Source organism: Sciurus carolinensis, chromosome 4, assembly GCF_902686445.1.
Source record: "Sciurus carolinensis chromosome 4, mSciCar1.2, whole genome shotgun sequence".
In the NCBI taxonomy this organism is placed as follows: domain Eukaryota; kingdom Metazoa; phylum Chordata; class Mammalia; order Rodentia; family Sciuridae; genus Sciurus; species Sciurus carolinensis.
Window position 1 is genome coordinate 24,745,349 of NC_062216.1, and position 12,604 is coordinate 24,757,952.

The window sequence follows — 12,604 nt, forward strand, 5'->3', positions numbered from 1 at the left end:
AAGTGCTAAGAAAGTCTGTGCGTACATAAAGGGCAAATTTCAATGAGCTTCTGTTTAACTAAGTTGGTTTATATGTATGTGGGACAATCAGTTAAAGATATTTAAGGTTTTTCCCTAAGGTCAATACTAATGTACTATTGTAAACCAAAGTTTAATCCATATGTCAAACAGACAAGGATTTCTTAAAACATTAATTTATTCTTAACACTGTGTCTGTTAAGTTTTATTCTTCAGAGCAACTAGTCTTAAAGGAATTAGGGTTTGTACAATTATGGTTAAACAACAACTGTTAGAGTATTGTACTATGTAACAGAGTTTAAATTTTTCTTTAAAAAGCTAAACTTGGTTAGTATAAAAATATCAAGCAATTGTGGTACTATTCCTCCTCTTTGTATATTAAATATGTTCATATCTTCCAGGTATACAAGTCTTTCAAATAAAAGGTTTAAAAGAAATTTTTATCAAGCTGGTGTTCTCCAACCTAAAGTTGTAATGGTAATTTAAGACTTATTAAGATAACAAGTTTTATCAGGATTTATTTATATCATTTAATGTTCTATATCAGGACCTGTTATCAATAAGTTATAAAAATTTTATATTCCTTTTTATAGTAAGGTAAAAAATTTTAAATATATTTTTAAAAGATAATGACAGCCTGATCTCTTTAAAGGTTGATGTTGTGAAACATAATAGCATTTTTCTACCTTTTCCACAAAAAGAAAGTTAAAAACTCTCTTAGCCTTTCCTTGATTCATGTTTTCGATGTTATGTCATATTGTGTTAACTAACATTCATATAGACTCAGGAAATAATATATGTAAACTTTGTAAAATGATATTTAAAAGAGATGCAAAGATAAGTTTCAGAACTAGAATACTTAAGATTTGTGCCTTACCTGAGATAAGTTCTCTCTCCCACATTACATTTTAGAGTGGCTACAAAATAAGTAGACTTCAGCTCATTTAAATTTATATTCGAAAGATTAATTTTTGTTTTTAAAGTACTGTGATCTCAAATTGTATACCTGAGCCAAAATTCAAGATAGCTATTACACAAATTAAATGTTTTTACTCTTGTTAACTCCATTTTATATTTTCCTTGAAAGCTCTATAACTGTTGCCTATTAATATTTTGCAGAGGTGCTGCTTCAAAAACAAACAACCTGAATTAATTTGAGATAAAAAGCCATCACCTATAGGACAGATTAAGATAATATAGGTCCCAATTAAATAAAAGGGGTAAATGAATGTAATGTTATAGACTTCGAAGTTAAAACCCAGTACTCTTACTTTATGACTGGTGAGACTGGTTTGCTGAATGTTTAAGATCAAGACTTAAAGACTGAGATTAAAATAAAGGGGCCAAGGGAACCAATATTTGGCTCCTGCTTTCTGAGTCAGCCTGAACCCAGGAAATGAGAGAACTTCTCTAAGGAGCTTTGCAACTCTGAGCCACATGACCTCCTGATCAGAGAGATTAATTAGGCCACTGGAGAAAGAAAAGCCAAACAGTGCACCTGCTGCAAAGAGGAGGGTCATTGGAAAAGGGAGACAGCCAAGATGCTTCCAAGGGAAGCCACCTCATCAAGGAGACCCTATCTAGCAAATGGCACTACAGGAGCTAAGAAGCTACTCTCAAGTTTCCCATGAGTGACCCCTGTGGATACTCAGTTGATTTTTAACAACAGACAGGAACAGGTCAATTTGACCAGCTTGATCTTGAACACTAGCAAAAAGTTAAAACCAAAACATAGCCATACCTGGTCATTTAAAGGAAGAAACAATAATTAAATGCAACTTAAGATGCACACTGTGTTAGCCCCCAAGTAAGACGGGAGGCTACAAAAGAGAGATTCTTAGGCAGAAGTGCCTTATAAGTATAAAGAGAAACTGCAAAAGTCAGAAATTTTTAGTCAGCTTAAGGCCTACAGATCTTCCTAACCTCCTACACAGATAAGCTTAATCAATGTTTGCTACTATGATTATCTAGCCTATGTAACAAAATAAAGGCATCTCTACTAACCACAGAGGTCATACCAATAAGAGGATATTTTACAAAAATCAGATGACATTAAGTAACTTAACTGTATTTTATGGGGACATCTATGACATTAAAAATTAAGTGTTGTGTTTACATTCCTGATAACTCTGACAATGTTGAAGATTTACATTCCCAAATAAAGGTCTTATCTGCTCCAGCCTCTGTTAGGCCTTGTTATGGGACCAACTTAGCTCTTCCACCTCTTGGTGAAAGATTATTGACTTCTGTCATCTTCATGATATTCACTGACATGTTCCAGATGCTGCAACATTTATTTTGTATTAATCTCATTTCAGTAGTCATGTCTTTTTGTTTCTCTCTCATAGAAGTACCCTCCCCTAGATGACTTTATAATCTGTTCTTCCCCAATCAGGTTTTTACTGTGAACCCCTTGGCTGACCCCTATTTCTTAAAGGAAACTCCAAACTGCTTGCCCCACACTGCCCCATCTAATTTTCTTACAGCAGTATGGAGTCTCTAAAATTCAAGAGCGGAATGAAGGCAGAATTAAAGACGGGCAGTTAGTGTAGAAGAGGTAATTGTGTCGGATCAAGGAAATGGAGGCCATATTGGATCCTGGAGGTTGGAGACCACCCCTGGGAGATTGGAATGTCAATGTCTCCAGAGTGCTTTGACTACCAAGATTACCTGCCTCTACTACCCCACCTAAAAGACTGTAGACAGGGAGTTGTTAATTAATGCCCCCTGGGTTGCTACCTGCCCAGATCATTCCATTTGGCCCTTCCACCTGTTCATCTGCTTCCCACCTTTTTCCATGCACCAGCATCTTCTGGGCCTAATCATGTAAGCAGAAAGGAGAGAGATGGGGGGCCTGAGGGGTTGGGAGGGCAGGAGAACAAAGGAAACTTTAGTCTATAAAAAGGGTAGGGTGCTCTCACTTCTTGGGATACCAGAATACCAGCCATAGCCCCCTTCTCCCTCCCAGGAGAAGTCTGTGTTACTACCTTTAAATAAAACGTGCTCTATATGCTTTCCTCGGCGTGCTTCTCTGATGTTATACTTCAACATTTGAGGAAGCAGAACTTGTCACCCATAACTGCTGGTGTCAACTGTCTCTGCAGGAGGTAGTAACCTGTAATTATGGAGGTGACTAAGGTCACTGCAAAATTGCTCAGCCCAGGTGACAAGGTCTAGTGGGTGCTTGCCTCAAAGAAAAGGTACAGTGTGGAGGGCAGAGTGTCACGTTCTTGGCCCACAGCACCGCTCCCTGCTTGCTCCTTGATCTTCCCCTTGTTTCCTGAGGCGTAGTGCATTCCCTGATGCTCTTCCTAGCTCTCTCCTCTTTGACACTCCATTGTCTGTTGTTTTTCATTCCTTTTAACCCAACACGTCACACATACCAATCTTAATTTCATGAGCTTCTATGTCTTCTTACTTGGACTCTCTGCAACTGGTTTTAATCTTCTGAGTCTACCCTTATCTTTTTTTTCCCACTTTGGGACAATGAAGTCATTTCACTTCAGGACAAAATCTGCTTCACTGTACAAAATCTTTTCTTATCCCCAAATATTCTCATTTCTTTTCCACCTTCTTTACCAAATATGTCCTCCTACTAATAATCATATTTAACTTTCTTCACATCTCTCATTTCTGCTTTTGATTCCTGTCTTTCAGTGTTTTCCTCTGAAAACACTCTGTGGAGTCATTCAGATGGTTCCCTGCCACCTTCTTGTCTCCACGTGCTTCTGTCTTTACCTTCACTCCTCACCCACAGATGCTCCCTTCATCCCCACACACGTGTGCCAACCAGTCACGCTGTCAGGTCTGACAGCCCTCCCTGACATTCCTCTTCCTGGGAAGCCCTGTCTGTCCAGTGGTTTCTCCCTTCTCTTGAGGTCAAGACCCACCCCTGCAAAGGTGTCACCCAGTACAGTCTCAAGTTTCCATGTATGAGCGGGGCTCAGGATGGACTTGATCTTGGACCCAGCTTCATTGCTTCCCTCTTTTTCTTGCCAGCTCTCTTGTGCTCCCCTGGCTATGCTGGCCGAGGGCAGCAGGGCTGGTGAACAGCTGATCCTTGGATTAAGCAGCAGGCTGTGACATGTATATTACCTCTGAGGGGTGATGGAAGATGCCTCTCCCCTACATCCCTGGCAGGTAATGGAATGGGCTTGGTCCTACCAGTTCACCTGGGCTCTTGTGGAGCTCAGCCTCACAGGTGTTGAGCTTGGGGGGAAGGCTGATGTTTCCAATCTGATCATAGAGGAGATCTCCCCTATTGGACAAAAGTTGCACTGGAGTATCCTACATGCTGTGGATTTAACATGCCACCCTCAATAACCCAAATTTTTGGGGAATTGCAGACAGGGTTTGGCTCTGCAGGGAGTCAGAGAGTTCCAGGTGTACATCAGGGGTACCCAATATATGCCTGAAGAAAAACCCACAGAAGAATGCTCAAACTCTTCTCAGTTTCTGCACCTTTCTGTTCTTATTTTCTCCATTTCCCCTTCACATTTCCTTTCCTCAATCCCCCACCTGTTTGTTTGCCCCCAGACTGGCTATGCTGAATTGCCCTGCACCTGCTGGGATGCTGATCCCAAGCCCCTAGTAAGTATTGTGCACCAAAAGGCAGGAAGTGTGGGGAGCCCAGGAGAGCTCAACAGCTGCCACATCCCGAGGGACCGGTAACGTAGGTGCTGGCTGTTATCAAGGGCAAGAGCCAATAGGAGCATTGCCAAGGATACATTTTTCCTTATAGCAAGGGCAGAAAATTGCTTCATCAATCAAAGCATCATCATCAAGCCTTGACCCCCAGGTTGGACAGCACGACCTGCTGGTTCCAGGAACAGTTCATACCCCCATGTCCCATGAGCCCCGTCACTGGGGTCTGGGAAGAGAGTCAGGGCTAGGGGACAATCATGCTGTGGAGTGTGTGGCCTGGCCCATCTCAGACCTTGGCCCTCACAGACCACTTACCCTTCAGGCAGTGGGAGGTGACAGCCTGACCTGTTTCCCTCATTCACTGGTTCACACTGGTTTCTTGGTGCCACACCAGACCCACTGCCGGGCCCCTCTGTCAGGCTGGGGGGCCACCACTGACGGGGTCCTCCAGGGTCCCTAAAATGGTGGCATTTGCTACTCTGCAGCCCTTAGGATCCCTGCCTCTGCCATGTCCCTACATTCCCCAATTTGAGACAGATAAGAAGTGAGAGGCGATGGAGACCCTGCTGCCTGGGATCAATCCAAGGACAGAAAGAACAGTTGTGGAAAAGAAAAGGGGGAGAGTGGAGATCCCAAATAGATGGGAAAAGAACAGAAAAGCAGGCATGACAGGAAGACAGTGAAGACAAGAGCAAGATTTAATAGGGTGAAAAAAATAAAGCAGAAGAGCACAGAGGATAGAAAATATTACTGAATTTCTCCTTAAAAAGTACAATTTGCTACATGACTTTTTAAAAAAAAGTATGCTGTCAAAGTATAACACCATGAATTATGCATCTGAAGCTTAGGGATGTCTAACATGAATATTTAAGTCTTCTTTACTCAAGTTTTTCACACTTTTATAGACAGTGCAGTTTTAACTTTTTATCGTTTCTAGCTAAGGGTTAAAATAAAATTCCCCACTGAGAACTATTTTTCTGGGTTCTGGCTTTTCTAGTTTTATTATACCCACTTTCTTTGCCTTGTCTAATGTAATCAGTACAAATATTCAATTTCAGTGCATAAGATGAACTTTGCTGCTTTGCTAGAGAATTTTGTAGTAGAATCTCTATAAAATTGATCTTATGATCTTCACTCATCCTGGGACAGGTTTAAAGTATAAAAGAATTACTTCAAGGTGCTTCTTGTTATCCACTGCATTTGTAATGTAAGAATCACTCTTTTAGGTTTGACCTTTGGATTTACAGTTCTTGCTGGGCATTACAATGTAATGACAGAAAATAGTTAATACCGAGTGCTCACTATATGATAGGTGCTGTGCTCAGTATTTTAAATATGTTTCATTTGATGATTTAGGTACTCTTGTAGATGAGGTCACTGAATCTTAGTGAAGTGAAATACTTTGACCAAAGGCATATAGCTAGTAAATAATAGGGTCTGAGCATCTATGTCTATTGGATTAAAGACTGAAAATCTTCATACTTAGCCCATTTTAGAGTTATATCAGATAAAAAAAATCTGATCTGACTTTGAAAACTGGACAATGACTTCTTCAATGCAAGGCTACTCTCATTTTGATTTAGTATAAAGTGGCGAACAATATAAAGAGTATACATCAGATAATGTAAAAGAAAAGTCCCAAGAATCCAATGGCCAGTGTAGGGCATGCAGAGGGTCCTAGAGGTACAGTTTTGCTGCAGGGTCACATTATCCCTCAAGAAATGGTTGACCCTATATGAGGATTCTCTAGAATGAACAGGAATCTATCTATCTATCTATCTATGGTTTATTAGATTAGCTTACATGACCAGAAACTGTATAGTCCCAGAATGACTGTCTGCAGGCTGGAGAGCTGAAGGAACCAATAGTCACTCAGTCCAAGAAGCTGGAGCTTTGGAATAAGGTTCATAATGATGCAGCCCCAGTCTGGAACTGAAGGCCTGGTCAGAGTGTGTTTTAGAAGAGTAAAGGAGCAGGAATCAGATGTCTTGAGGTGACCACAGCAATAGTTGAAGCACTCAATTCAAGAAGAATTGAGCTGATACCTGCTTTGGCTTTGTTCCATTGCAACCCACTGAACTGTACCACCTTAAAATTTCCTCTACCAGGGTAGTCATCACCTTTAAATTCTGTCTCACAGAAAGTTTCAGGACATGGGCGAAATATAGACAACATCTTTGCCAGAATGCTTATGGATGGCCTCTAGTCCAATCTCCAATAGAGTCCTCATTCCCTCTGGGACCTCTGAGTTCAGTCTTTACTGTCTGCAGTCCTACTGGCATTCAGATCTTCTGAGCTTCCACCAGAATTGCCCTTTAAGCTCTGTCTACAACAGAGCAAATGCTTTTCCAGATTGCATCTCAAAATTCCTCTCACAAACCAGCTCCAAAGGCTTCTGAACTATATGGTCAGGTTAACCAAAGCAACCACTCTGTTTCTCTCTACCCATTTCTGTTACAGTTACCTCTTGCATTTCTGTAAACCAAAGATCTGACCAGAACAACTTAGAGGGGGACAAGTTTATTTTAGCTTACAGTTTAAGATGTTCAGTTCGTGGTTGGCAGACTTTGTAGCTGTGGGACCAGGGTGAGGCAGAACATCATGTAGGAAGGGCATGGCAGAGGAAAGCACGCAGGACATGATTGCCAAGCGTGGTGGTGGGGGACGGTGCAGGGGAGGGAGGGAGAAGTAAGAGCAAGGGCACTTAATGCAACAGGAACAAAATATAAACTCCAAAGTCATTCCACCAATTACCTCTCTCCAGGCACACACACTGCAGGCCAACAGTTTCCACCCAGTTAACCCATGTCAGTGGATTAATCCACTCATTAGGTTACAGCTCCCTTAATCTAATGATTTCATCTCTGAATGTTCTTGCATTGTCACACACATAAACCTTTGGGGGATACCGTATCATATCCAAACCATAATACCCTGTTACCATATAAGGCTATACCTCACTCACAGGTTTTTATCTCTGTGCTATAGAAATCCAACCATGACTCATTATAAATGTACTTTGGTCTCTAAAAAATGGTGCACTTATTTTGATTTCTGGTAATAACTTCTAAGAGAGAATAACATGTGGGAACAAAACCACATACCTACAACTAAGCACAAATGACCAGTGTATTATGACTTAATGAAAATACCGGGCACATATCCACAGACCTAGGCACACTCATGGAGAACCTTGCAGCTGCCCTTAATGATTAAGCTGCACATCCCTCTTGACTTTGTAACAGGGGAAATGGCTCAGATTCATGTGCTCGGCCTAAGGAGTTGTCAGAGAAATATATGGACATCATATAAAACACAAAACTAAACAACAGAATAGATTGTTCCACAAACTGTTTTTTTTTTGTTGTTGTTATTTATAATGTCAACCACCTGTTTGTTATGTCTGTCTATAATATTAATCAATGCTTCGTAAAGAGAAAAAAATCAGAATGGACTATTCCACAAACTGGTTTTTAATTTATAACATCAACCTCTGCCTTTCACGTCTGAGGGTAATATGAATCAGTGTTGCTTATGGCAGCAACTAACACTAGGCCTTCTCTGCTCTTCAACTCAAGCCAAGAGCTGACATTCCTCTCTCCCTCCTTCATACCTTTGCTAGCAAGAAAATAATTCTTTCACAAATTTGAGTTAAAGTGTTGAAAGTGGCCAGCACTTATCATGGGCCTTTATCCTGTGGAGACCTGAAGACTGTCCCAAATAAGAAAACTATAGCAGCTGCCTCGGTCACCACCCCATCAAATAATCAGTCTCTGTATTTCCTAAGATGTAGTCATAAGACACTGACAACTACTGTGTAACCATGGCAACAAAATAATGTTTTCACAGGTAAAAGACAATGCCAGTTGGACAAATGGGAACCCATTTTTGGCTTATCAGGTAGGATTCTGTCAGGAAGTATACGTCATGTTCATTGCAGTAGTATTTATAAAGGCCTGACTGACTATGGGGGATCTGTTAAAACAGTTCAGTCCTATACCATCCTAGAACTACAGTGGCAAGGAGAGGGGTTTGTGTGTAGAAAGGATTGTCTGTCAGGAATTGTGACCTGGGGTAGAGGCACTTAGCCTGGGACCCACCTCCAGGGAGGGAGCCCAAGGACCATACTGACTTCACAACCATCTTTTCATCTTTTTCTGGGGCTCACCATTGACTGAACCCAACTGGAATCTGTAGAGCAAGGGAGGCTGCTGATGAATCCAAAGGCATGTACCACCATGGCCTTGGGCAGAGCAGAGGAGCTGGAGGAGACTTGATCTGCAGAACAAATGGAAAACAATCAGTAGGGGTTTGGATGATTCCTAATCCTATCATGTAAATAATGTTTTTAATCAAAAGCAGGAAATCTCTTGTTTAAGTGGAACATAATGGGGAATTTTTACTTCCATTTTGGTACAACACTAAGAGGAAGAGCAAGCTCCCATCATTGGGAGATATTTTTGAGTTTTTATTGAGGGGAATGAACGGATACCAATGACAGAACTAGAAAAGAGTCCTAAGATTCATATGAAAAAGACCTAGAACAGTCAAAGCAACACTAAGCAAGAGGAGCAATGCTGGAGGCATCATAATACCTAATTTTAGATTATACTAAAGAGTTATAGTAACAAAACAGCATGGTACTGGCATAAAAAAGCACATAAACCAATGGAATAGAATAGAAAACACAGAGACAAATTCACACAGATATAGTCATCTGATTATTGACAAAAAGTGCCAAAGATATATAGTGGAGAAAAGACAGTCTTTTTAACAAATGATGTTGGGAAAAAGGTATATCCATATGTAGGTCAAAACTAGATACCTATCTCTCACCCTGCACAAAAGTCAACACAAAATTGATGAGAGACCAAGGAATCAGACCAGAAAGTTTCCAACTGCTCAAAGGAAGCATAAGGTCAACAACATTCAGAGAATAAAGAATCAGGCGATGACTTACTCAATAGGACTCCTAAAACTCATTTTCATCAATGGGATGAGCTCTTATGGGAAATTATGTTAGATTGATTGTACTGTCCTTCCTATTCTTAGTTGCCCCTCCCTTCCTTTGGTTCCCCTTTGTCTAACCTACTGAATTTCTCTTCTCACCCCTCCCTTTACTGTGGTTTAGTTTCCACATATCAGTGAAAACACCCACAAGAATAGGTTCCTAATTAAGATAAGATACATCCTATGCTTGTATAATTTTATCAAAATAAGTTCTACTCTCATGGTATAACCAAGAAGAACCAATAAAATAAAAGTTTTAAAAAAAGCTATTATGGGTCTTTTTCCTACAGAAACTTGGAAACTGGCACAAATAAGGAAACTGCGCAGCAAAGGAGACAACTAAGAGGGTGAAGAGAAAGTCTACAGAATGGGCGTGCATGTATTTCTGTAGTATGAAGACTTCAATTCTTTTGGATAAGAACCCCAGGGAAGTGGTATGTCTGGGTCCAATGGTCCCATACTTACTCTACAGAGGAAACTTCATATTGATTTCCACAGTGGTAGTACTAATGTACGGTCCCACTAATAGCGTATCAGTGTTCCTTTCCCCTATATCCATGCCACCATTTATTTGTATTCTTGGTGGCTGCCACTCCAAGTGGTGTGAGATGGAATCTCAGTGTAGTTTTGACCTGCATTTCCCTAATTGCTAACGATGTTGAACATTTGTTAATGTACCTGTTGGTCATTTGTATTTCTCTTGTGAGAAGTGTCTGTTTAATTCTTTTGATTATTGATTGAGTTATTTCTTGTTTTTGGTGGTAAGTTTCTGGAGTTGTTTATATAGTCTAGATATCAATCCTGTGGCAGAAGAGTAGTTGGCAAAGGTTTTTTTCCTATTCTGTAGGCCCTTTCTTTGTGCTGGAGCAGAGTAAGAGATTTGATTGAAATCACTTGAAAGCCCTAAAGCAAGGATTAGATTGAAATTGTGATTTTGAAAGCCTTGTGTTTTTGAAATTGCCCAAGCAGGCTCTTAGAGGTCATCTTCTTCCAACTAATAATTATGGTATGTTTTTGAGGTCCCAAGCAAGACAATGAGCCTATGGCACTATTTTTTTTTTTAACCAAAAGAATGGAGGCTTATCCAGAGGGGAGGCATTGCTGAAGGATGGTGCAGGGAAGAAAAGATTGGTTCAAAGGAATCTGGAGTAGTGTTGGAACAGCAAGTCTTTCAGCTTAGAAGTGGGCGTCCTTTGTAGGTGTGCCCAAGAAGTAACAAGGAAATTATAAAACCCAATGACTATAGGCAACAGAAATAAGCCAAGAGGAAGCTTGTATCACAATGGTAAAATTAAAATTATCAATACAAAAATATTTATAAGGTATGCAATTTAATTTTTTAACAGAAGACAACCTTTTATGTTGAATAGGAAAATTTTGGCTAAGTGAACAATTTAAAATCTGATCTTTTACAAAATATCGGACCTAGTCATGTTGGTTCACAATGTTCAAGCAAAGTTTTGATTTTTTGCTCTGAAAAACAGCTTGCTTAGCTAACATGGGAAAACCAAATGCTAAACCCTGGAATACAATATTGAAAAAGGGAAGTGTTAACACTTTGGAGAAGGGGGACAGAAGTGCATATTGTGAATTTTATTATTGTAAAATTTTAAAAAATGTTGATTTATTTGTGTTTTGTTCAGGTCTCCTCAGTGAGTTTTGTGGAAATAGATGATAACTCCCAGAGGGAGCATGGCACTAATCCATGCCAATGGCTTGCATTCAGAGGACAAAGGGATCTGTTGAGCAACAGGAAAACCTTACTTGACAGGCTTTAGGGTTTTGTGGCTGTTGTTGGATATGTGGGTGCCGGTAGGAATCACCTTTTCGATTATTCCATTGGTTTCCAGGTTTGACTTGGTGGACTCTGCTGGCCTGGGATTTGGGTGTTCTTTTGTTTTCCAATTGCTTCAAGCTGTACTATTATGAGAAAGAGTGCCTAGTGTCCATGTTTTTTTTTTTTTTTTTTTTCAGAAAAGGATATGAAGTCTTCCCAAGGGAGGCTGGATCTGATCTGTGACGAACTGGAAGCATGTGTCACAGTGGCTGAGCCCTTTAAGGAGCAAGGATGGACAACTGAGATTAGAGCTGGTAGGGAATATCTTAAAAGCCTCTGGAACTTCATGGAGACATTTTGCTGCACACAAATAGAATAGGAGGAAGGGGACAATGACCACATGAGGAGGTAGAAAAGACATATGTGTGGTAAGTGACCCAGAAGAATGAATTTCTGGAAGGAAAGGACACATGCGTAGTAACTGATCTCAAAGTTTGTCTGACTCACTGAAGCTTGTCATGAATGTCTTTCTTGGTCTTAATTCAAGACTTCCAACCTTTGGGCTGTGCAGATGTATCCCAGTATCTACAACTTTGCTCTAGAGCTGCCCCTCTCCTATAGCTGGTGTTAGTCAGCTTTTCATCACTGTGACCACAATACCTGACAAGAACTACTGAGAGGTATTAAAGTTTATTTTGGCTCATGGTTTCAGAGGTTCAGTCCATGGTCAGTCTGCTTTATTGCTTCGGTCGTGAAGTGAGACAGAGCATCATGGTGGAAAGGTGCAGGGGTTGCTGGGGAGTGGGAGTGGTAGAGGGTGCTGTTCACTACATGGCAGTCAGGAAGGGGGTGTGGGGTGGGGGCAGGAAGCAGCTGCAGGAAAGATGCATACTTCCAGAGCATTCCCCCAATGACCCACCTCCTCCAGATGTGGCCTGTGTGACTACAGTTACCACCCAGTTGGTCCATCTGAACTATTTATTAATCCACTGATTAGGATACAGCTCCCATAATCTAGTTATTTCATCTCTTGCATTAACTCAGATGCTTTGGGGGACACCTCATAGCCAAACCATAATAACTGGCAAATGACTTTAAGGACAGGTAGTCTTTGTAATGCCTATCTTGTCATTTTCAGAGCTATCTGCTTTACTT

General features: G+C 40.6%; 1 long non-coding RNA gene across 1 annotated transcript; it reads left to right on the plus strand.

The window, feature by feature from the left end:
• Positions 1-4,077: 4,077 nt before the first annotated feature.
• LOC124983667 (uncharacterized) lies at positions 4,078-12,124 on the plus strand. The gene is made up of 5 exons (XR_007108480.1): positions 4,078-4,158; positions 8,512-8,562; positions 9,963-10,106; positions 11,316-11,484; positions 11,647-12,124. It is a non-coding gene; the product is annotated as an uncharacterized LOC124983667 (long non-coding RNA).
• The last annotated feature ends 480 nt before the right edge of the window (positions 12,125-12,604 follow it).